Source organism: Ornithodoros turicata, chromosome 5 (assembly GCF_037126465.1).
Source record: "Ornithodoros turicata isolate Travis chromosome 5, ASM3712646v1, whole genome shotgun sequence".
In the NCBI taxonomy this organism is placed as follows: Eukaryota; Metazoa; Arthropoda; class Arachnida; order Ixodida; family Argasidae; genus Ornithodoros; species Ornithodoros turicata.
The window spans coordinates 62374561-62396307 of record NC_088205.1 but is presented as its reverse complement, the minus strand read 5'-3'; the positions used below and the strand labels follow the sequence as shown (position 1 = coordinate 62396307).

Sequence of the window (21747 nt, the reverse complement as noted above, 5' to 3'; positions counted from 1 at the left end):
AAGAGGGACCAGCTAACTATTTCTTACTCTGCATGCAGCAAATTGCTTAATTATAGTATAGTATAGCCTGCTGGATCAAATTCCCGCAGAGTACACATTTCCCTAGACTGTCGCATTCAAGAGGACATTTGTGAATTTATTTACGGTGTGGAAATATCCCTAAAATATTCATCGCCTAATTTCGCTACGTAAACCAAAAGTGAGCCGAAACCAGAGACCGGCGCCTGAGGAGCGCAGGACGTTTGCCGACGGAGGCATCTCTGGATCGCAAAGCGGTTGATCTGGCTAACAGTCTACAGCCTTGTGCGTAACGCGTTACTAGTAATTGCGTTACTTGTAATCAATTACCTTTTTGAGTAATTTTTCGAGTAATCAGTTACTTTAGCGTCAAAGTAATTTTTCGAGTAATCAATTACTTTTCTGAGTAATCGATTACTCAGTAATCGATTACTTTTCCGGCAGAGATTAGCTTATCTTTCAGATGTTCTGCCCCAAGTCAAGCCCCTGGTGCCATCAGACATTGTTGGGCTGTTCTACTATAGCAAGCGGAGGTCATTGTAATAGCGCTCTGGAATTTCAGAGTCTCTCTCCCTAATCTCTTCCTACACTAGTGTGATGGTACCTGAAGCTTTGGGGGTTTAGTGAGTCATGGGGAAGTTCCACGCAATGCTCTTCCACAATCGGGTCAACGTCTTCCCGGGCGTACAGTCAGATCTCCTTGTCCTACGTGTTTTTGTTTGTCTTGTTATTCAGCTGTTCCGCTGTTGAATCTTTTTTTTCTTTCTGAGGCACACAAAGACGGTTATAATTTGCGTGAATGCAGAGTAACGACCGAAGTAACGCGTTACTTGTCTACTCGTTACTCAATTACATTTGAAGTCGAGTAATTGGTAATGGTAATCAATTACTTTTTCCACAGAAGTAACGGTAACGGTAATCAATTACATTTTTCGAGTAACGGGCACAAGTCTGCTAACAGAACAGCCGCTACTCCGGTCCCCTAAATTGCTCCAAAGCACATGGCCCTCTGATCTGCGCAGTCTTCTCTACGCCCCAGATCTTCACGGTTTTGGTTTCGGCTAATTTGCATGACAAAATTCGGCGATGGACATTTTAATGCACGTGCGCGTTGCAGGATTTGAAAAAAAAAAAAACAAAGAAAAAACAATGGCTTTCTATGAGGATTGCCTCCCATACTGCCATCTTGCTTTTGCCCGAAATTCCCTAATTAAACAGTTCATTAATGAATTTTAGATAATTAGACATCTTCGTAGTTAGATACTCTCTTCGAGAGGATGTCCACCCGGCCGTATAACTCAACAGCAAAGACCACACCTATGCTGCTCTCATAGCTGACATTGCTTTGTAGTTTGGCGCACTACAGCCCGAGTAGCTTTTGCGCCAATAAAACTCAAATCATCATCATCCCATAGCTTTTTCTTTCAAAAATCTGCAAACCATAAAAAACGCCCTGTATATTCGACTGTACCACATGTTCTCACCCTCTTAATTATTTCTATTTGCATACCAGAAGTGGAAGTAATTGAATATCATTAAAAGCTGATTTTTAGAAAATTAACACCTGCCTTGATTTGGCATGGGATCACCCGTATCACATCCTAGGTCTTTAACATCTTCTGTGTGCACATACGTGTTTCTTTTTGCTCTATTTCACTTTCTGTTACTTATTTCTTTTTCTTTTTTCACTGAGACGTTCCACGAAGTGGAGCAGTAGGCCGGGTGCCACCCAGCTCCAATGTGTTCAAATAAACAGATATTTCGTCATCCCCTTGTACACAAATCAAGAAGAAGCAGAAGGCCCTCGTGCGTGCTCAGCAAGCAGAACAAGGAGAAGAAGAGGGGGAATTTGGTAGCTATCAAACCAAAGGCACCAAAAAATGATACTTTTGGTCGGAGAAATGGGAGCTACACCACAGGCTACACCACACCGGCACGCGTAGCGGTTAGCATATTTGACCCGTGATCAGAAGACCCAGGTTCGATTCCTGGCGTCGGCACCTCTTTTCCCTGAGTTGTTTGAATTCGTTAATTCGTGGGCGTTTCAGGCTTACGTGTCTCTGTGACCCCTAACTGTGGCCTGCCTCGGCCATTACTCGTTGTGGTCGCTCGTTTCGTTGGCTCAAGTTGAGCTCTGCGAACCCTGGCCTTTCTTTGTTCCTGCTTAAAGCCATTGTTAGATAATGTCAAAAGTGTGGACGCTGCAGAAGCACTACATAAAATTACGTTGTCTGGGAAGTAATTTTTATGTAATTGTTTTTATTTTTTGATTTCGTGCCGTCTGTCCGAGTCCAACCATCACTCTTAAAAATCAACTTCACCACATAGCACGCTCCTAACCAACCATCATCCCAAATAACATTGTTGTATCCACTGATTTGTTGAAAACTGCAGGCGTACGCCTTTTTTGTGACACTACATAAGTGTTACAAAAAATGGCGTACGCCTCCCGTTTTCAACAAATCGGTGGAGACAACGATATCATTCGATGTGGTGGTCAACCTAACCAACGATGACGGTTGGTTAGGAGCGTGCTATGTGGTGAAGTTCACTTTTAAGAGTGATCCATCTAAATCAACCGAAGTGCTAACCCTGGAAGATGCTAAAGATCCGCCCCTTCATCCGTGCTTTTTTTCCTCGCCAGACAGAACATCTACGCGCATGTGACAATACGCGACTGGCCCCTTACTACTATACTTACTCTGCGTAGACAATTTACCGTCTTTTCTTCTTCAACTCTGTCTGCCTTCCACTCCGAGAGTCGCAATGAAGCACACAGTAAACTTGGTTACCCTAGATGAGGCACCCACCAGATAGCATAGCAAACGGTCGTAAAAAGACGGTAACTACTTTGCCGCTACGATATGCATCGTAAACTACATCAACGTTGTGAATCGGGGCATGATTATGCGTGCGTGATTCTGGAAGATGACCAGGCAAGGAACGCATCAAACCTGAGTTGCCGTACAAACGTGTGTTGTCATGACGCAAAAAAAAAAAAAAAAAAAAAAGGACCAAGCTGGACATAGCTTTGTTTGCACACATCTAGCGGCATCCCATGCTATCTCCTAGAGCTCGATGAGATGTAGCAGGGAATAACAGTACTATGAGTATGGCATGGAAAATAAAAATTGAAGGAATTGAAAAATAAGCCTGAGGCTGGACAACAGACTCGGGAAGAACATTGACACTGATCATTCGTGGCGCGTTGTCTATTTTCTTGGTCTCTGGGTTCCTCTAGCTCAAGGTTCATATTCTTGTTTTTGTTGTCGTTGATGATGATGGTGTTGTTGTCGATGATGATAATAAAGAAAAATATGGAGAAGTAAGCACACTTTCTCTTACCGTTAGCTACTCCACAGCACTTACGTAAACGCACATGGCCAGTATCGTGTTAATAATATATCATCCTCTGTAACATTAAGGTAAGATGTGTCCGAACGAAAAACATTCATCGACTTAACTCACTCTTTCCGTAACTCGCTCTTTCCTTAGGTCGCACTGATGATGCTTCCTGTATGAGAGACACACGCCTAAGTAAATTGTTGTCTCATGCGGAACATTTTCGGAAAGATATGTAGTGAACGTTGTGCAGTCTGTCGATAGAGAGCAGGCCAATAGACCATTTCCGAGTTAACATATGCGCATGCGCGTCCACCTGCAGGCGGCCAGCATGTTAGTTAGGAGGAAACCATCGGCTTCGTGTATGTTACGTGTACATTTGAGGTCGAGACTTGACGAAGCTTTGTACTCAACGCGCTTTCATCCTTTCTCCATGTCTTCTCTTGTTAACAACGAGAATTAGCCGAGGCAGGCTACAAGCATGGAGCACATTTTCCCTAAGTTAGTTCAATTTCGTTTGGATTTTTCTTGTTAGTTTGTCACACGACGTACCAGTCCGTATGAGCATCGCAGTGATTTATGGGGCGAAAACAGGACGTTCAACATTCCGCCGCTACGGGCGACACAAACACGGCGATGATCCCCTCCCCAACACTTCTACAACATCAAAGAGTCTTCAGCCGAGCCTGCTGTTTTTTAGGAAGGGCCAGGGTTCTTCTTTTAGTCTGATCACTACTCTTCCCGCGTGTACTGCGAATGGCACGTCCAATCAATGGATACTTACGTCACGACACCTAATGTGATTAGGATAGATTAAGAATATCAGGAAGACATTAGTCCTAGGCCTCATGTTGCCGTCTGAGAAGCAGATCGCTCAAAGAAGTACGCCTGAAAAGATAGCTTGAAGACGCCAGACACTTCCTCCGTCTTCGTCACTTAATTCCCACTTAGAAGGCTGTCATTCCTCTTATCTCCTGTGCACCCTTCTGGATAAAACCAACGCTTGGCGCCGTGCGCAGAACCAGCCCGCGATTCCCCTACTTGGCTTCTCTTTCTCTTTTTATTGTTCATTGAAAGCTGTGTGTCGTCCCGCCTGTCATGCCTAGGAATCGTCCATTGTACCAGAGCCGGATGCCTTTTTTTCTCTGTGTATCCTTTCACAACTGAAAACGCTTTGAGTTCGTAGCGAAGCCGTGCAGATGCTAGCATTGAATTCTCGCAGTTTTATACTCTGTATTGAAGACACAAATAGTCTGATGGCCTGCATTAAATCGCAGTCGTCCGTCTTCCGCGTCTTTCTGCGCAGTGTCTCGCGAATCGCGATCCCTTTTCAAGTTGGTCCAGCATCATCATCATCTTCCTCGATAATAATTATTGTGCACGTGTCACGTACGGATGTGATTATTTGTCAACAATTCAATACAGCGCAACCGAATTGCGTTGAAAATTTACACGTGCACAGTGTTGTACCCGTTACCGAAATATGGTAACGCGATACCGATACTCGTTACTTGAGTAAAAGGTATCGAAATACCGCAATCGATAGGTCTCTTTTAAAGTAACGGAGTACCGCTACCGTTACTAAAAAGAAGTAACACGATTCTTTGCGCGATACCTTTGTTTGAAATACGAAGATGATGCAGCATAGAAATGTTGCTTACGTGAACAGTTTTGCAGTAAAAGGACAGCATGTTATGTAGTTCGGACTTTGTTATGTAGTTGCTTGACTTTTATCAATAGCTGGTTCTCGAAGTCGTCTTCTGCCATCCTTGCAGGCCGTGGTCTCTCCGGCAGCTGACAGAGGCCGATATGACAATTACGTTAGTGTCAGGCCCACACATACTGTGGAGTCCAATCACCAAGGAATCGTATCCGAAGTTTACAATGCCACAGTATATGTGAGCGTGACTCAGTGCGGCATGGCAGCTTAGCAGTGGAATCCAGAGCCCACTGTCAAAGACTAGACCTCTGTACGTTGACCTCAACTCTTTTGTTGAACACAGCCTGGTTATTTCCTCCAGTTTCAAAGAAAAACAGTGAACATGTGTTCGCTATAATTCCATAATTCTGGTTACGGAGCACGTAGGCGTGTCCACAGGCTTCTTGTCTTAGGCGGACCATTGACAATGAATAAGAGCGAGAAATATGGTCGATGAAGAAAGGGTGGAACACTAAAAAGTATCGGTATAGCCAAAAAAAAAAAAAAAAAGGAAAGTGGGAGAGGGGAGTTGAGGGCTCCAAAGTGATGCATAGGCAGGATGACCGATACTGAACGACAGAACTCCACCGCATCACATGCTCCTAGCCAATCATCACCCGCAATGACATCGATCTCCTCTACGACGCCTTTTATGACACTTGTGCAGTTACGTTAATGGACATTGTATTGCTGACTGATTAGGTGAGTCACAGAATTAGTGAGCCCACCTTCCTTATCGTTCTAGCCTGCAATTCTTTATATCCTTAATTTACGGATTCCCTTTATTTCCCCAACAATGTCAACAACTGAATCCACTTCTAAAACTCTGCCCCATTGCTTTTGCACTTGAGTGTAACGCTGTATCGTGTGCTTCAGAAGATAGCCAACACTCCTGTGCCTTACAATTAACTCACCCCAAATTTCCGATAGGTCCCCTCCCTGCGTTGCGGCTTTAGCATATTTTAAATTAATTTAAGTAATCTGGTAATTTAAATTTAAAAAATACCCTCTGCTACCCTGAACCCTTTACACTGCCACTGTTTTGCGAAATTTATTGCTCCTAACCTTAGCCGCTCCCTCCCAAGCCAAGTTCGTACGTAGTAGCTGATTACATTTTTCATTCGTTCTTTAGCACAGCAGTCACCACCATGCACCACCCTACACCTGTCTACCCAAACCTGATATGCGATTTCCACTGCTACTAACATGTAAAATCTCTGTTGTCTTTCGATTATTTTCCCAACATGTATTCCCACTGCTTCTTCGAACGTTAAGTTACGTTATCCAAAATATTTCTTAAAACAGGACCACAGGTACGCCGGTACCTTACACGCGACGACGGTGTGCCTCACTGTTTCTATCTGACTGCAAAGCTCGCAGTCCCTTCAGCTGTTTTCCCCCACACATAAAATTTGCCCCTCACTGGTACGACCGCATGCGCCACTTTCCATACGAATGATTTTCTTTTGCCTTCTAACAAGAAACTACGTATTCTTTTCCAACCTTCCGCTGTTAGCTTAGATGGATATTTTTCTATTTCCTTCCTCCTCATATCGCTGTATAACTATGCGACTGAGCTGTAGTATTTGCTCTTGTCTAACCTTTGCAGCAATGTGTGGTGTGCTTCCCTGCTTCATAAATTGCTGGTTGCTTTTCCGACATTGGACACCTGTGATCTATACCTTGTTGGCTAAAATGGCATACGTTTATTCCCAGCCAAAATCTTGCTACCTCCTGCATGATGTCCTTTCCATACAACATCCTATACAGGGTGTTCAAAATTAAGGTTTCACTAGCACTTTATAAATAGGCGAACAAAAGAAAACTGGTGCTATTTTTCTGTTCCTTGAGTAAGAAACAGTTGCTACATAATTAGCAGCACCTGTTTCTTATACAAGTAGCGTAAAGTTACCATCCGGTTTCCTGTCATCGCTGTGTTTGCGTAGCGCTCGTGAAAGCTTAATTTTGAACACCCTGTATATTCCATGTAAAGCATATGCTTGCGATAATTGTTTCAGATCAGAAACTTGTAGGCCCCCACTCTCCATAGGCAGCTTCATTTTCTCTTGCGCTACCCATTGTGTTTTCCTGAAACACTGAAAGCACAGTTTCTCAATTCTACGGCATATTTCAGGAGAAGGGTAACCGACAGAAAAAGGGTACGCGCATTTCGATATCATAATTCTTTTGACAATCTGCGCCTGAGCTGTAAGTGTCGTTCCCGGTTCAACGTAGTATTCCTTTATTATTTCCAAGTATTTTTCTAACTGCATCCAATGGCTTATGGTGGCTTATGGCAATGGTCCTTATTAAACCTGACTCCGATAAGTTTGGTCTCTTCCACAATACTCAGACGCAGATTTTTCCTCCGTTTCTCCCCACCTAAATATACGAATTTTGATTTGTCTCTATTTATTTTCGCCCCACTCATTGTCCCATATCCTTCCATTACTTCCACTGCTTTCTCAACTTCTCGTTCGCCTTGAAATACCATAGTGATCTTCATCTGCGTAAGCCACTATGGTTTTGCACTATACAGCTCCAGGTAATCCATCCCCTTTAGCTGCCTCACATTGATTGAGCTCTCGTGATAACCTATCAAAGTCTAACACATACAGCACGGTAGAAAGGGGGCAAACTTGCCTTACTCCTCTTTTTACCTAAAGCTCTTGCCTAATAGACGATTTGAAAAAGATGCGCGTGTCACCAAGCGCGCGGCGCAAAGCAGCATGGGAACCTCGAGGGACACTGCTCTGTCGTCTGCTTCGGTTATGGTTTACCCCGGCTGATGCTGCTGCTGCTGCGCACACCGGTAATGTTATTGTTCTTCTTCTACCTACACCTCTAACCGTCTCGTAATGCCCTAAAACGGTCGAAGTTCCCATGGTGTTATAGATGGCCAAAGGTGGTGCTTGATGCCAATACACTCTCTGGTGCTTGCTTTTCTAAAAACGTCCCTACGCTGTGCCGATGAGAGCCGAAAAGCTCGAAACGGCCGTCTCCCTTCGATCTAATCATCGCCGTGGAGGGAGACAATGTAGTGCATGTTTGCTCTTCGTTTTTAGGGCGAGGGCAGTACTATTTTTGAACCGTGATGTGGGCAAGCTTACGCTTGTCCCATCCTACAGTTGGCAATACAAAACTTCCTTTGCACATTGATGAGTAGCCTACTCCTTGCGTTTTCATATATGGCTCCTATTTTGTTTATTATTGGATTTTCCGCCCCAATTCCTTCTATTGTTTGTCTTAAGTATGTGCGTTTAACCCGGTCGAATGCCTTTTCTTGGCCTAATTAAGGTCATGGGAATACTTATTATTTTCCTTCCGCTTGTCCATTCTATAACATCGCTTAGCTCCCATATTTTCCTTTGGATTCTCGCTTATTGCCAACTGTTGGATGGGACAAACGTAAGGACATCGCGCTTCACTTGTGGCACGCGAGGGCTCATGGGAACTTAGAGCGTCTTACAGCATTACGAAACGACAAGAGGCGGAGGTAGTACAAGAACAACAACATTCCGGGTGTGCGCAGCAGCAGCGTCAGCCGGGGTAAAACGAAGCAGACGACGGAACAGTGTCCCTCAAAGTTCCCATGCTGCTTTGCGCCGCGCGTATCTTTGTAAAATCATCCATTGTCGTTCATGTCTCACCTTTTCCCCTACCAATCTAAAAACAGGAATTCGTCGCACAACACGCTCTGAGCCGACCGCCATTGCGAATGACATCGTTACCGTTATTGATTTGGTAAAAATGGGAGCCGTAATGCCTTTTGTGTTTTTTTTTCTTGTTTTTTTGCAATTCGGATGTACGGAAATATCCATAAAGAGGTGTTCAACTCGCTCTCTCCTCAAGTCGGAAAGCGATAACTAGCCGATTACGAGTTTTCGTTTTGGCAAAAAAAAGAAAAAGAAATTCGGGTAGTGTTTACCTAAGTACGAATTTCTCGCGAATTCTATGTTTACCAGACGCTTAAAGAAACGAGACCACATGTATATACGGAGTCTGGAGTTGTAATGTAATTTTTTAAGCGATTTATATTCTACTGCAAGTGTGCCGGAGGTATGGGGCAAAAAGCTGGGAAAGGCTCGACTAGGCCTCACCCCCTGCATGAATTATAGACAAACAACTCAAATAGCGCCAAAATTGATCGCGGTACTGACAGGTAAATGAAAAACAAAGAAACGAGAAAAAACTACAACGTACACTGGTAACGTTAATCGCAGAGGCCTAAACCTGACGTACCAATGATAAGCCATACTACTCATAAACAAGTTGGCGGTGTTCATAAGAGAAATCAGAAATGAGGAACTGAAAAAAAAAAAAACTGAAAGCACCAGCAACGCTGAGCACAAAGTTTTTGTTTAGCTCAATGACAGCACAATATGCCTAGCTACACAGGCTCAATTACACTGAATTGTAATGCACGCAAGCGTGCTAACATAAGTTCCTTAGTTAAACTGCCACTGCTTGCGCTCACGGTCCCCCGCCGGAATTTATAAATTACAACACTGTCGCTGTCAGCTGCAGACACCTCAAATTCAGAGTGTTCTCTTGCATAGCAGCGGGCTGCTTCCGCTTCCTAAGCATCGTGCTTGGCGTCTTTCTCGTAGAAACGTAAGTGAAAACATTGGGATTCAGCTCCCAAAGAATCTAGTCCTGGCAAGCTAACGAGAGCATGTTGAGTAGAATACAGGGACACAAAAATATGACAGTCGTTGAAAAAAGTCAGACAGTGGCGTGAGGCAACTTGAGGCTGGTGTTGCGTTTCTGTGTTCCAGTCTTCCAGACTGAGAGCAATTACTTTCCATCATGTTCACCAGATGCCGCTGCCTTGGGCTTGTGTCGTGTCCATGTGTTTGTGTGCGTGAATGAAAAGAAATGTAGGAGAGAGTGCGATGAGAGTGAATGCGTGTCCCGTCATCCAAATGAGGCCCTTGAGAAGTCATCGGAGAAGCAGATGCCAGCGTGGTCGAATTGGTCAAGGCGCCCGACTGGTAGTCGAGAGTTGCGTGGTTCAAATCTCCCCGTTGTCTGGCTTTTTCGATGACTCCCATATTTCAAGTGTGCATGTTCCCAGGCAACTTGAGGCTTAATGTTGTGTTTGTCTGTTTCTATGTTCCAGCCTCAGAACAATTACTTTTTCTTCAAGAACACATGGTGCTTCATACCCTTTGTGCATGTCGCTGTGCGGTGCAATGGCCCGAGTAAGCTATGGCAGGCGCCATCATGACTCGACCAATTTCTACTGTAGAGCGGCATTCGGTTGGAAATCTGGAAAATATGATTGACTGAAACACGTGAAGCCCTTGCTGAGGAAAATCGGTGTTTTTCGGATAAATCCGATAATTTAAGATATTTACCAGCGTGTGTTTATCAAAGTTTATCCGGGGGGGGGGGGAGGATATATTTATTAGAACAAAGAAAAAAAAGGAGGGAAGGTCAGCCAAACGGCATGTCGATCGGCTTGCTATTCCGCACAACAAAAAAGTAAAGCAAAGAACTAGGAAATAAAGGACAAACTAACAAAAAGTGAAAGAAGGACGAGATAGATTAAAAACAAATAAGATGTAAAAAAAACATGAGGGTAATGCGGAGTTTATCGGATAAAACCGGAGAAGTCGCGGCATACGGCAGAATCGTTGGCGCAGAGCGTCAGTGTACTGTGAGGCCATTTTAATCCAAGTTCCATTGAAATTAAATCCAGGTTCCATTCAAATTAATACCGGTTCCATACGAATTAATCCACGGTTCGTTTTAAGTACTTTAATAGAATCCGCACTTCATTATTCCATCTATACCGACAGATAAGGTGTTGACGAGAATTCACAAATATAAATTCAATTACTACTCGGCAGTCCACACAGGGCGTACACTACCTTCAGACACATCTCAGCGAACACAAACGCCGCCGCTTCAAACAGTATGTGAAACAGGGTTGCGGAGTTGCCACTCCGGGGTTGGAATGATTCCGGAATCATTCCAGATTTATCAGAGCCCGGAATGGAACTGAAATGAAATGGCGGAAACTGTCCTGGGAATGGAATGGGAATGGAATTAGGCAATTTTTCGCAGGCGGAATGGAATTGGAATGTAATGGTCTGGGGGCCACACGCGGTCAAGGGTGATGGTTTGGTTTTGTTTTAAGAAAAAAATAACGGAGATTCTGGCTTCACTAGTGAACCCCACATCAACCCCACATCATTTGCACCAGTTACTTTAGTGGAAGACTCCTGTAATGATGATGCCAATGAAGAGGAGGAGGACGAAATAACCCTGTCTTTGTGCTTTTTCCGTGCTGGGTAATGTCAATCTCTATAGCACTGCTGGGCTAGCTACACTGTAAAAAAATACTGTGATTTCTACGGGCGTTTAATAGTATTTGACGACGGCGTGTTACCGTAAACACAAATACTGCGAAAACTACGTAACACGGTGGCGCCATCCATCATGCGCCAGCCAAAAAGTTGAATGCGGAGGCAAGGCCAAGCCAAGTACGGCACACTGCCGTCATTCGCAACCGCCGGAAGCGGAACATCGTGCGCGGACGATCGTTGATGAAGGAGGACGAAGTGGTCGTTGTAAATCTCGTGAATGCACGTAGTCAGGTAAGCACATTTCTGTTCGCACACCCTGTTCTTTGCGATTTGAGCGTAGTGCACCGTATGCCTTGTTTTTGTTCAGCTTATGGGACACCAGTTAATCGTGGCTCGCGTTTGCTGTGAAGCGTCTCCCTAGTTCAGATCTCCGTGTGTCATGCGTCCTGGTTCGTAGGGTCATCAAGGCGCTCCTATTGTAATGTATCGTTGCGGAAGGTGCCCTTGTGTTTTTAACACTCTTATGGGCTACGTTGACCACTGTACGGGGGGCGAACTATGCAACACTCAGATGTCACATTTTGGGACGTTACAAGAACACACCAGGACGGTCGCCTCGAATCGATTTGCTCTCCGAAACCACGAAAGTATGTCACGTCCATTCGTGCTCCCGTCTGTTCACTACAAATATAGAGATACTGTCACATATGAAGCAGCACATACGAGAGGGCCATGATCAGATATCCTTATGAACGCTGCCAGAAGAAGTTCCGTGCCACCTCCGCGTTTCGTGTGCACCTTCTTATGTTCTTCCTTTGAAAAAATAAAACAGTGAGTATAATTTCCTTTCTCTTAGCAGGGTTTTGATGCCAGAGCTGACTGATGGGTTCACGTGGTTCCTTTGAAAAAATAAACGGTGAGTATAAGTGCATGTCAATTGCCCTGCTCCCTGTAACAATTTCCTTTGTCTTTGCAGTGTTTTGATGGCACAGCTGACTGATGGGTGCGCATGGTTCCTTCGTATGTTCTTCCTTTGAAAAAATAAATGGTGAGTATAATTGCATGTCAGTTGCTCGGCTCCCTGTAACAGTTCCCTTTCTCTTTGCAGGGTTTTGATGCCAGAGGTGACTAGCGCATTTTCATCACTATGTACATAGAAAATAAATCACAATGTGACAAACATCACAATCTGTTGCGCATGGTCATTGCTTAAACTGCTCTCATTGCTACGACTATATGTAGAAAAAAAAAAAAAAAGAGGGGCTCCAGGGACGGGCACAGCACGATAGGGGTACGCGGCATATGCCAGTTAAAATTACTGGCCAATGCAGTTCTTTTAACGACCACAGCACAGTAATGCTACACGTCGTATGCCTGTTAAAATTACTGGCCAATGCAGTATTTTTTCACGGGCACAACTTATACGGGGCCACCGTAAAAAAAACGGCCAATGTTTGGCAGCCAACTTTCCATGCATTTGCCCGTTTTTTTTACGGTGAAATTTTTTACAGTGTAGTACAGTTACCGGTCCTAATTCTTTTATTGGTGGAGTTAAAGAAATGGAATGGGATTGCCAAGCCATTCCAGGAGTGGGAATTGACCACAACTTCCCATTCCGAGGAATTGAAAGGAATTGGATCACAAATCTTCGTTCCTCGGAATGGAATTGGAATGGAATGGGGGATCCCAATTCCGCAACCCTGATGTGAAAACGTTCAACAGACGGCCGACATCTTTCAAGGCTGACGACGGCCGCGCAACGTGTCTTCCATCAACCAGTGGGCATGCGCAGCACGCGGGCATGGGAGGAGGAATGGAGGAGAGAGGTTTCCTTGAGGGATACACATCCACCAGACGTTAACGATTTTCCATCATGGTGGTTCTAATGCTAACGCATTAAAAGCACGTACGCTCTGGAACGGGAAACCAAGGCGTTGCACGCTACCCCTTCAGAGTAACGTGGATGTCCCGAAAGCATATGTACAGCAGAAAGAAACCGCATTGCCGAGACGAAAGAGAATCTCTCGCTCGACCTCAATGTTACGCATAGAAAAGTATATTCAAAATAACTTGAACAATGTGTAGTAGTTATCGAAAAAAGCTATTAAGTTAGATTACTAAATACTGTCATTTGAAAGTATTTGAAAGATACCGAGTTGCTCGCAAAAGCATTTACGATACGTAATTTAAATACTCTACTCAAGTCATCCCCATTCATCACCTCACAATAAAGTTGATGTTGTTGTTGTTGTACGAGTCTGGGTTTAACAAACAAGCTCACTTTAGTGAATAGGATTCCTGCGGGCACGCGTTTGATTTTTGTTTTTGTTTTTCTCGCTCTTGGTATGGTTTCTAGCCCAGCTGATTCATCCTGACTACATTAGCTGTCAAATTAAATTTCAGCGGCATTTTGGGAATTGGGGGGGGGGGAGGGGTCGCGATATCTATGTTTTTGATGGGTAGCAGTGTTCGGGAAGCACTCCTGCAGGAAGTTCAGATTGGCAGTCGTTCTCTGGACAGCCTGGCTCGTCTTTTTTACTTCGTCTCCTTGAAGCAGTACGCCTGCCTGAAATATAGCGTGTCTCGGTGAAACGCATGGAAGGAATGGTGGAAATTCGGGTGGAATGACTGGAATGACACTGACGAACCATTCAAGCGAAACTGGAGAGCGGTAAAATCAATATTCCCGGCACCTGGAGCCGAATCCACACTATGCGGATTTCGAATCGGCAAGCACTTTTCTATTATATGCGTGTGGCATGGGCCGGGAATCAGCTACGTGAAAAGAATTTAAAAAAAAAGGGGGGGAGGGGGGCACGGCTGGAGTTCGCACAGGGCGCCGAATTATGTAAGGCCGGCCCTTCATGCAGGCGTACTTACACAAGTTGTTTACACAAACTGCCGCCGCTAACGCTTGCTGTCGCCCGTCGGAATTTGTAAGTTACAGCACCGTCGCTGTCAGTTGCAGACACCTCGAATTCGAAATGTTCTCTGGCATAGCAGGTGGCTGCTTCCGTTTCCGTAACATTCTGCTCGGCGACCAAATAAAGATATTTAATCCAGGTTCCATTGAAATTAATGCCAGTGTCATACGAATTAAGCCGCGGTTTCTTCCTTTCTTTATTTCTTTTTTCTATTTGGCATTGTTAGTAATTTTCTTATCAGCAAGAAACGTTATCAGCCTGCAAACCTTTATAAGATATCACTAAGCGAAACTTTGTCCTGTTCGTCTTTCGCTACAAGACCTTTCCACGACTCCTCAGCAGTCAACACGTTCCGATTTTCTTATTTATAACACCAATAACCCTGTCACTTTTTGTCGGTGAACTAAGATGGACGGATATTGAAGACAAAAAACAACAACACAGAACTAAGACCGAAGATGTAATGCACTTCTTGGTTTTCTATATGGCGAATTATCAATCCTTGTCAGTCGAGGGTTTTTTGTCAGTAATCAGAGTCAGCTGATCAGTCCCCGTCAAACCCCGATCCACATGGACCTCCGCATTTCGGCCGTTATCTGTCACTGCCGTTATAAGTAAACTAGCACTTATTAGGAATTATAACACATATTGATTATTAATTTATATTGAATTATTGAATATTTTTCCAATCCGTGGAAAGTATTCGTGCCTCCAGGCGTTCTTTCTTTCTTTTTCTTTTTTTGTATGTGTGAGTCATCATCAGTCCCTCATCAATCGATAAACTCAATAATAAGGCATGAACTATACATTTAAAGTACTTAAAAACCACCGTAGATTAATTCGCATGGCACCTGGATTATTTAAAATGGCGCGCGGATTAATGTAGATACCACTTTAATTAAAATGTGCAGGAAAACCTAAAAATAATAATAATAATAATTGGGAGTAAACCTGAAGTTGGTGTTTACATGCCATTCTCTTTTTAACGTGCATCGTATGGTACCACGGGCAATGCAGCTCCCTCCCGGAATTCATCGAAACTCATATCCCTGTCGCGAAGTTAGTACTGTAACTTAACTAACGAAACTAACTAAATTAGTACCTTGCGTACACGAGATCTGGCGGAATTTCGATCACGCACGGAGGGCACATCTACAGAGCATGCAGTTGTCCGTCCGCGTCCGTGCTTTATGTTGCGTTCCTCAATGGTGCTGCGAACACTTTGGTATGCATGGTTCATCACACGCATCGTATCGCACGCCAGAATATTGACAAAAACATAGCCATCTGTCTGCGTGCCGTAGTCGATACGGACACGCCGGAACAAACTTCGGAAGCGTCGAACAAACGGAAGCGTTGAGCCCTGACGTTAGAGGTGCCACTGCTTCGGCTGTTCCTCTTGAATCGCGCAAGCGCGTGACCCGCCTCCCGGTCGCCTCGCCGTCTGAAAAAAAGAAAAAAGAAGAAGAAAAGAATGCAGAAAAGTCGGTAGAACCCACTGATCTCTATAGTATAGACTGGATCGCGCATAGGGTGCTCCGCAGCGTGGTCACCGGCCGCCACATTGGTGGGCCCATCGCATCCTGTCGTCTGCATTTAGTTCAAGCGGGGCTGCCCGTATTTTTTAAAATTTCTTTTAAATAAAAGGGCATGTCATGCCAGTTTGTTTCAGCTTTGAGTACACTTCACGCGAACAGAGAAAGGGAGATAATTTTTCACAGGTAAGCTCTTTATTTTGAAGAAAAATCTGTTTATTCGTATCGCGTGCATCTGACAACACGGACTTGTTTGCACTTCGCTGGTGTCATTGAGTACTAAGAAAGTATGTGTGACTGCTCCTACAGATCTCAAGACCATGTATGTTCTATAAACAATGCGCTTGTGCTTGCAGGTTCCCCTCACAATCACTCAGCTGTGCCGAAGAACCGGATGCAGAACCTACGCCAATATGCCAATTTGTTCCACTGTTCTTTTAATCTGTGGACCCCCCTATTCGGAATACATGCAGCGGAGAAGAAAAAGAAGGCAATTACCATTAAAAACTAGAGGAACACGGCTGAAGCACGTTTGGAATACATCACCACACTGATTCCTAAGAAAGATGCGTGCTAATCAGCAATGACGAGCGTTTAAAGCGCAATAAATTTTCGACAAATCAAATCGTTTCCCATTGTTTCCTATGGGAGCAGCCGGCGCCAGTGGGCCCTCCAACATGGCGGCCGGTTGCCGCACTTCTCTCCCACGAGCCCCTCTCCCGTGCGCGATCCAGCCTTTATACATAGAGATCAGTGGTAGAACCTGAGGGTGTTCGGTGGCGCTGCCGATTGTCTTGCGTCTGTTACTCCCTTTGCTGCAAAACTTCGAACATATAGATTCACATAGACTCAAACAGCTGTCTTCTGCATTTATCTGCCATACGTTGGGGGCGAGATGGGGAGGGATAACTCCTGTAGTGTAATACCCTAGCCACACGGCAAACTTAATGGATTAAGCGGAATGGCATTTACTTCACCTCCTAACCAACCATCATCTCGAATGACATCCTTCTTTCCCTGATTTGTTGAAAACAGGCGGCGTACGCCTCTTCTGTTACAATTATGTTCTGCATAATTGTCACACGCTTCTTGGGTGTAGTGCCATTATTCACGCATCACCTATTCATTTCATATCTCATAATCACTAGCGGTGCCCCGAGGAATGGAGTATAGTGAGCCACAAATTGGGTGGCAAATTTCCTCACCCACCGTCACTAAATCTATCTGTTGCTCATCTTTTGGGTGAGGCTGCTCCGGTCTGTTTAAACGAGTCTTCGTAAAGGTCTTGAACGAAGCCGTCTCTCTTTTAAAGAATTGACTACTATGCTGACACAAGTTGCAGCTCTTATAAACACGCGGCCTTTAATGCAGCAATGAGGTGGCATTTAACACCGCTCGAAATCTTGCCTCATCCGTCAAGGTGTCCACCAGGAATCACCATGCAAAATATTTTCGCTCTGCGATGCGTTATAGCTGTGCAATCCAATTTACAAAAAACGGTCAGAGAAAGCAGCCGTGGACGGCCGACACGACGCTCTCGTGACGTGGTGAAGGCTCCGTGCGTTGTTTATTTGTTGTTTGTTTTCTTCGCAGCTCACGCGCCGCTTATACATGCTTCAGCTGTGCCGCTGTACGACAACGGTCACGTGAGGGGAGTAGATACGTCATGACGTCCTCTCGTACTGCGATGCGCGTCTTTTCACAAGATGAAGGATTTTTCAAAGGTGTGCGGAACATAGCCCTCACGCTCGCTCTGTAGGTCACCTGCGCTCATCGTTCTTGCGCAGGAATTCATTTCATTCCTCGGAGAACACTCTGGACCGAAAAACGAAAAATATTTGGGTGGGGGTCACATCAGTGCACCTTTAACATAATGTCAAACTGACTCGAACGACTTCTCAGTGCTCACTCCGGCCTATTTTTCTTGGTCGGGAAGCGGCTGAGGGTCCTACTTGAACCACGAACAGCAGAAGATGGCACAGCCCCCCCCCCCTCTAATCTTTTCTATCTGCTACTCGAAGTAACTGCTAGATTTTAGACTATCTGTGAGCAGCGTGAGTACATTATGGAACTTCCTTCAGCTCATCGTCCACAGTGCACCTCAGAGTGCACACTTTTTGCAGTAGGTGATCTGGTGCTCTTGGCGTCATCCGATAACTCAAAGGCCACCAGGTCTCTTTGAAGTCTGTGAAATCGGCCCAGGACGAACCCCCCCCCTCCCCTCCCCCTCCCCAGCGATAGTCTTGACGTCGCCCGCTTAAGTGTGGCCGACTACGGAACGGTGTTGCATCACCACCACCGCCACCACCTTGCTCGTGCAGTGGCACTTCTTTCACCAAACGCTCTAGTTGGACTTACCGAATTAATGGGGATGAACTTCGAGTCCAGTCGAAAGAGACCATTGCAGTGATGGTGGCTGAATGAATTCGAATATAACATGCCGGTGATGTCACACAAATGTCCGAGCCTCGCTCACGCTTTACCCTTCGTTTCGTACGGTTTTCCAACAACTTCATTTACAGCAGTGCTCTTCTCAAGTGTACTTGAAAAAAAAAAACAAAAAAAAAAAAAACACAGAGAGACACATCCACAGTAGGAGCCCCCAAGCCAAGCTTTCTTTGGAAGGCAAGAATGAGAGGCCCCCTTTTTTTACAAACAAATGGACTCAACGGTGCTTTTATTATCACGTGGGTCCCTGTATAGTAACCATGTTGCAGCATTGAAGAAAGAAGTTCGGGTATAATCCATCTTAGTTTAAAACTGTCAACTCCATACGGCGCCCCGGCCATCTGAAAGATCCACTCAGGCAACATGCTTGCAGACAACATTACCCCTTCGTGGCTTTCTCCACGTTTCCCACTTCCTTATTGGGGACTGAAAGCCCTAAAGGAACCTCCAGCCGCTAATTGGGTTCGTTTCAAGACAACAGTGATAAATTGTCGCTCTGATGAGTTCAGGGCGGAGGAAAAAAAGCGGGACTGCATTTCGCCTAATTCATTCGTGCGTTTAAGACAAAATCACGCGGGACGGAGGTCACGTCGACCAAACTAGGTTGAATGTGGCGCATAGAGACGTGAAGGTGTAACATGGGGGGCGGGATTCAGTGATCGATGGATCCACGATAGTGCTTCCGAGTACCGTCTGCAAATGAACCACCTTTGTAGAGGCCAAGCGGAAGCGGGCGTCGGGGTGAGACGACCGTGCAAATAAAGGAGCGCTTTTATGTGTACTTATTTATTTATTCGCTTATTTCTACAATGTCGTGCTGTCACGGGCAAAAAGACCCCTGGTATGTACAACATTAAAGGCATACATAATGCACGTACACTCTGTATAGAGCGTCTGCAAATACTAGCATTTGCAACTACTTACAAAAGACAGGCAAGCGTAATACATTTTTGAAAATATCTTGAAATCAGAAAAACACTGCAAAACAGGATGAGAACGCGATAACAAACAATAATTTACTTGCGTTAACTTGATCGCCTGTTTTTCTGGCTACCAAAGTAACATTTTTACCTTTATTGGGTGGTGCATGGCTATCAGTGAGTAATCCAAATTCATTTAGTGGGCTGAGATATAGTTCGTTCACCGTACATGACGTTCGAGTCAGTGGGCAAGACGAAGGACGACGACACTGATCTTTTCGTTGATCGCACCGGTGCAACCTGCACCTTCTTCTTCTTTTTTTTTTTTACATTTTTCTATCAGTTACTTCTCAGAGTAACTGTAATTGTAATTTAGACACAAATGTGATGTTCAAATTGTAACTGTAGCTTAATTACTCTGTGTGTAGTTGTATTCGTAATTCAATTATACCTGAAATGTAATGTTTCAGGTCTGCCCGGCATCCTTCCCTGCGAAGAACAGCGCCTGACTGCTATAGCTCGCGTAGGGCTTTTCTCCTTCCCTGCTTCTAGCGCGGCCTGCTCTTGATTCTTTTCCATCGTCCACCAATATCGAGCCAAGTATGCGGACACCACATCTCTGCCCCAATGCGGAGTCGTACACCTTCCGCAAGACGGATAGGCTTGAAAATGAAGCGGGGATCTCGCCGCGAGCGTTGAATAGGCAGGACTGAAAGCGCTTGAATGCGCCTTGAAAGCGAACACAATTTCGCAGCTCGCGCATACAGGTTATTTTATTTTACTTCTTTTTAAGTCATTCCGACTAGTGCGCCTGACATTCGTTGTGTATGAATTGAAAAGCGCCGAAATGCTGTCAGCGAGACCAAAAAAATGTAGGCCGTTTCTTATGGAGGTCGCAAGAAGGGCTTATCCTCGTGTGTGGCCTACGTCACCACTGAAAAAATTGGAAGGCTGAGCGGACGTGTATGTACTTCTACGTACGCTCTTTTCATTTGATCTTTTCTGTTGATCTCAAGGTCCCGAGTTCGAAGCTTGCTGAAGGCGACAACGATCTGGTGGCACAAGTTTGTCAGGCCGTGTGTTGGGATTTATATCATAGCACATTAAGGAATTCTGATAGCAACTCTGGCGTGACAAGGGACGAGACGGGGAGACAAATTGAACACAAACGCCATTTATCAGCAGGCTTTACTTTCTGCTTCATCATCCCTATACGCTATAGAAGTATAGGTCGCCTGTCTGTGCAGCTCCCCAGTTTCCCTCTCTCTCCTATTGCCTGTGGAGCGACATCATTGATCTCCCCAATAAGGGAGGAGCACTTCTAGGTGGAGCGCACGTGGTTTCTTCTGTGGACCCATGCCTGCCGGTCTACGAATACCCCCTTGTTGCTGCCTGTGAGTGGACAGACACTTGATCACGTGGTCTCTCCAAATATTACCCTCTCCGCTCCGCAGAGACAAACTGTCTCAACGTATTTATCCCTTGAAGGTGAACTTGTTCCGGAATGTAGCACCCGTGTTGCAAATGATTTTTTTACAACACGCAAGCTACCCCAACAACACCGAATATCCGCTGGATGTACGATTAATGTCATAACGTCCATGGCCAGATTCGTCTGTCTGATGGATATCCCTCCGACATCCAGCGTGGATGAAGATAATAAAGCGTGGAAATTATATCCTCAGGATAACCGGAAACGTACATGTGCGGTGATCTATACCCGAACGAAACGTGGCAGTCTTAAAGATATGCGATGTACATGTGAAGCTGGATGTTGGAATGTCCTGGGGATAACAAGTTTCGTCCGACATATACGCTCACAGGTTCAAGTGGAGAAAGGAATCCACAGGGACGTCCGACCGACATCCAATGTTCTGCGCTGCTTGCCCGTGACATTGTTTTTTTTTTTTTTTTCCTGTGAGATCGGATGTGATGTGACATATTTAATGAAACTATATATATTTTTGCACCTTAACACGGAGAGACAGTTAAGAGTTAAGGGAGAACATGCCGAGACCGAAATTTCAAAGGAATTTCATCAGTTTCGAAACATAACTGGCAAGAAAAAGTGACGGTAGCTGTGAGAGTATAATCTCCCTCCCCTACAGTTATTAAAAGGGGGGGAATATATATTTATTGAAAGGAAAGGTCAGTTATTAAAACCCATAAACGCACCTTTCCTTTTTCGGAAACACCAAAGAACCAGCATATAGTGGTGGTTCTTGGCATATTCTAACTTGGCAAGTGCGCACAACACGCCAGCGAACCGACACAAATCGAACAACGAACGATGAGAGCCGAGAAATTGAGGGGCTCTCCCATTGAAGAAGTTCTGGGAGTTTCTGCGAGTTCTGCGAGGTTCTGGGCGTAGCATTTACTGTGTAACCATTAACTTAATGTAGTCCAACAATTCCGTTTGATTAATTAAATTATTCACATTAATAATGTAACATGTGTGCTTTAAAATTAAGAATATATTACCCAGACAGAATATCATCTCCCACGGACGTCCGAAATAGATCCCAATGGTTATATCCGAAAATGGAC

General features: G+C 44.8%; 1 protein-coding gene and 1 long non-coding RNA gene across 2 annotated transcripts in view; one reads left to right on the top strand and one right to left on the bottom strand.

Moving 5' to 3' along the window:
* Window positions 1-21747, bottom strand: part of LOC135396123 (uncharacterized) — a 289187-nt gene that overhangs the window by 160363 nt on the left and 107077 nt on the right. The window lies entirely within an intron of this gene.
* On the top strand, window positions 12246-12513 carry LOC135396121 (uncharacterized). The gene is made up of 3 exons (XR_010423315.1): window positions 12246-12289; window positions 12350-12421; window positions 12482-12513. It is a non-coding gene; the product is annotated as an uncharacterized LOC135396121 (long non-coding RNA).